A 4,804-nucleotide genomic window follows, 5' to 3' on the forward strand; every position below is an offset into this window, starting at 1 on the left:
CGAGACCAGCCTGAGCAAGAGCGAGACCCCCGTCTCTACTAAAAATAGAAAGAAATTAATCAGACAACTAAAAATATATACAAAAAATTAGCCAGGCATGGTGGCGCATGGCTGTAGACCCAGCTACTTGGGAGGCTGAGGCAGGAGGATCGCTTGAGCCCAAGAGTTTGAGGTTGCTGTGAGCTAGGCTGATGCCACAGCACTCACTCTAGCCTGCGCAAAAGAGTGAGACTCTGTCTCAAAAAAAAAAAAAATGTTCAATCTCTTCTTTAATTCCTAACATAAAATACTTCAAAAAGCATTTAATAGATTCATTGCTTGACCTGGCAATCTGAGATTCTTCCAAGACTTACAATATGATTTTGCATATAAAAAGCAGAAGGCAAGGCAAAGAAGGTAGTAGCTATTTTCTAAAATTCATGTAGACTAATAAATGGTTACTGCTTTGCATATCAAAAGACATGTATAATCATGGATAATCATGAAGGAAAGGAAGGAAAATAATTAATGTTAAAAAAAAAAACATGCCCCAGCAATGGTAATATTTATTTAGCCTCTGTTACGCACAAGATACTGCGGTTACTTTAATAAAGGAAAAAACATGCCTTTACCATAACTTAAGCCCATTTTCCCAGGAAATCCAGTAATCCCATCCTCTCTACCCTTCAAAACAACTGAAGTCAACAGGTACACAAATTGACATTCGTAAAGACTGTATGCTGATCCATTATTTTACAGGTTAGTCTTTTTTCATTAACTACATTGTAGCCTCCTTGCAGAAGAGCAGCCATTTGCTTCCTTTTCTTCCCACCACCTCCACCACCGCCGCCCCCATTCTAACATAGCGCTTGAATAATAAAGGTCCTGGCACAGAAACTCGAAAATAGTGATTTCATTTCTGACCTTTGAAAATGAACAATGTAAGAAAAGAAAATTGAATCACGCTTATCAAAACACAAAACGCATGATGTTTACATTTCTTGAAGCGCCTAAAAATTCTTTCAGTGAAAATTGAAGGATGAGGGTTAAAGCGAGTTACAAAAGACAGCCGGTATTTGAGAGAAAAACACTGGAAATAACAAAAACGGAGTGGAAAGGCCGGTGCTGGGATTAAAGGAAAATTTTTTATTTTTAAGGAGAAGACAGACAGCTGCAAATCAGTCACTGTTTTCCGAGGGCCAGGCTCTTCTCCAGGATTTTCTTCCCGGAGCCCAACCAACCCCACCTTCCCGAGCTCCCGTCTCCGGGCGGGCAGCGCCGCTCGATTGGCTGCAAGGCGGCGAGTAGGAAAACCAGCCAATCCTGCCCTGCGGTCCGCACTGTGCCATGGAGACGCTACAACCGCCGCACGGCGACAATGTGTACAAACGTCCCTGCCACAAATAATCAGATCCCGGTTCTAGAAACTTGCCGAAAGGAAGGCTGCTTAAAGCCAACACTGACAGAAACCTGGAGTCTACATTTTTGTATCTAGCTCTCTTTCTGAAGGAAAAAACTATTTTAACCAGAAGAGCATGAGGGGTAAACTGTGCCTCCCGGTGAGATGACTCACACTCTATTGAAGAGGAATTTCCAAACGGACAGCTCGGAGAGGGTCCCGATGAGAGACGGGTTCTAGAAGGGTCCCAGTGAGGATCAAAGTTACGGATCGGGGCAGAGGGTCAAACACGCACAAATACCGAGGGAGGGGAATGTCTCTCCGCAATACCCAAAATCCGAACGTGTGGAGTGAGTGGCTGAGTGGATCTGAACGCGTAAATAAACAGCTCTGCTAGGACTCCGTGCCCCGCAGCGTGGCCTTAAGTTCCCAGAAGGCTCCGCCAGGGAAGCACCGAAGGCGCCTGGAGGTGCGCAAGGTCAAGTCCCGGTGGGAACGGACAGGGCAGGAAGCTTCGGCGGGTGAGGGGGGGGTGTGTCCGGGGCCTGGAGGCCCGCCAGGCACTGGGAGGCCCGGGAAGCAAACGTGGCCGCGGCCCCCGCCTTCGCCGGCCTCGGGCTCCGCGCCAGGGCCCGCCTCTCGCCGACGCCTCACTTCCCTTCCGTCCGGGCGGCCGGGCCCGCGGGCCGGACAGGAGGTGATCCGGGCCGGCCCCCACGGTCGGGGCTTTGGGTTTCGGACGCAGCGGGGCCCGCCACTACCTCAGGCCCTCCGCTTCGGCTCGGCGCCCCGGGACCCCTTCCCTCTAAGGCCCTCAGCCCGGCCCCGGCGCCCTGCCTCCCACCCGCTGCCTCTACCTGCTGCTTGAGCGAGCGCAGGGCGTCGAAGCCGGAGCCGCGTCGTCGAGTGCACAACGCGGCGCCACGGGTCCGCAATCCTTTCCCGCCGCCACTGCGCTCTCCGGCGCGGCGCAGGGCTGGCGAGCAGCTGCGGCCGAGGGGGAAGACGCACGGCGAGCGCGCCCGGCGGGGAGACACTGCCGCTCTCCGTCCGGCCGAGGAAGAGCAGCCTCGCAGGAGCCAGCCGCGAGAGGGCGGGTGGGCGGCCGAGTGGGGAGGGGTCTCGAGGAGCAGGCAATGGCTGCCACGTCGCCCAGGTAGATCGCTGCCCTCCGCCTCCCCCACACCCGCCAGCTGTCCGCCGCGACCTCTGGTTCGTCCCCGAGCTCCGCCAGGGCGCATCGGCCCGCCCCGCGGGGCGGCCCGGACGACCCGAGCCCGCGGGCGCTCCCACCTCTCCCGCGCCCGGCCTGGCCGGTTCTGCGGCATCGGACCCTCCGCCCCCAAGGACTCGCCCGAGAGACTGTCGTGTTTCCCCCTTTGCTGGGTACAGGGGTCACTGGAGGAGTAAGCCTCTTTCAATGTGTGGGGTTCTCGGGAAAAGCAAGAGTTGTTTCTCTCTGGTCAACGTAGTAACAGGGGGCCCGGAATTTCTGCCAAAATAAGCGACGCGGTAAACCACAGCTGTTTCTAGCACTGGTCACGCTCCCGAGCCCGAAAATCAAAACAAACACAAGGTCGCACTCCCTGGTGGAGGAGAGGGAGGAAATAAGTGCGGGGACCGGCCCGCCAGCGCGCGGGGTCCCGGCTGCAAGTTGGGAGGACGGCGAGGCCAGCAAGGAGGCCTGAGCATTGCCGCGCCGGAGCTGCTGACTCCGGGCTGTGGAGCCCGGCGGCGGCGGCGGGCGCGCGAACTCGCGTCCTCGCGCGCGGCGCTTCCCGCGGGGGCCTTGCGGGCGCGCGGGGAGACAAAGGGGCCGCTGGTGGCCATAGCGCGGACGGAGGCTGCCCAGTCCCAACCCGCGCTGCCAACGTGCGGTCCGAACACGCTGGCGGAAGCACAAAAACGTGCACGTTTGCACGGAGAACCGCAGGCACTGGCCTTTGCCCCCTCCAGAGCTTGTTTTCAGCTACCAAGAGGAAGCAACCACCTTCTTCCCTTTTGCGACCGCTGTATTATTGATCCGTCCCTGAAGCCTGCTCCATTTTCCCCCTAAACTCTGCTCTTTCCGCTTTATTTGTTCTGTGTTCTGACGTGAAATGTTCAGTGTTTTCTGGGTTACACAAATTTTTCACCCTTGCTTTCTGGGGGAACGGGGGTGGTGGCGGTAATGGTTTTGCCTGTATTTTTTCCTTCCTCTGTTCCTCCCTTTGCAATTACTTTTTACTCCACTTGCAGTGTTTTTTCATAGACTAAAGAAACAAAATAACCTCACGACAAAGTAGTCCTTTGCATCAAAGAGACAGATTATCTGTCAGTGTTGTTATGGCAGTCGCTTTAAACTGAGTGTAAATTGGAGGCAAGAACAAGTGTTTTGTTTTGTTTTTTTCCTTTATTTAGGTTCAATTAGAACACCTACTCACACTGAATGAGAACATTCTAGTGGTTTTTCTAGAAACCAGTAACACTTAAGCAGAGACCTCAGGAGGGTAAATTTTCTAATGAAATTGCTCACACGGAGAAAAATAACAAAGGGAAAAATTTTTTTTCTTTTTGCATGATTTTCCGTATTTTTAGAGATCCCTTGAGTCCTAATGCTAAGAAATTACTATACAAACTCCTTTATTAATGGTTTTATTAAATTTCAAAAACAAAAAATTATAATAACCCAGAATCTCAAGATATAAATAACTATTGCTGAGAACCTAACATTAGCTCTGCCTCTAAACAACCAGTAAAAGAGACTAGTAACTGTAATATTTGCCACTTTAGAAATGAAAGAACCCTACTAATTATAAATTTCAAACAAGTCCAGGAAATTAATATTAATTTTGTTTCTGAAATATGTTCATCATGATAATAAAGACTGGCATTTAAATTCTTGATTTTCCTTTGAACATCTGTTAAGGATTCATCACATCTTAAGTCTGAACAGTAAGAAACAAAGCATTCTTAACATTGGAAAATACATCTAAAGCCACAAAGACAACACCTAAGCTGAATATTTTAAGTTTCTTTACTAAGTCCATAAAAGAAAAACGTCAATACCATAAAGTTCTGAAAGTCAGACTCCAATGAAGAACAAAACAATTTCTCTCAACATTTCATTGCCAGTCTTCATGCGTGAATAAAGTTTCCTTTTTCCTTATTGGCTCAAATTCTAAACCAATAGGAAAAGTCCAACACATCTTTTAAAGGATGAGGCATCAACATGAGATAAATGGAGTATCATTCTCATTCAAGATCATATATCTTTTAATTTCAAAGAAGAAACTTAAGAATCTCTGAATTATTTACTATCTCTTTTTTTATTTTTTTTACTTTTTTTTTGAGATAGAGTATCACTATGTTGCCCCGGCTAAAGTGCCGTGGCGTCATCCTAGCTTACAGCAACCTCAAACTCCTGGGCTCAAGCGATCCTCCTGC

The sequence above is a fragment of the Propithecus coquereli genome, unplaced genomic scaffold (assembly GCF_000956105.1).
Source record: "Propithecus coquereli isolate 6110/MARCELLA unplaced genomic scaffold, Pcoq_1.0 Scaffold213, whole genome shotgun sequence".
Lineage (NCBI taxonomy): Eukaryota > Metazoa > Chordata > Mammalia > Primates > Indriidae > Propithecus > Propithecus coquereli.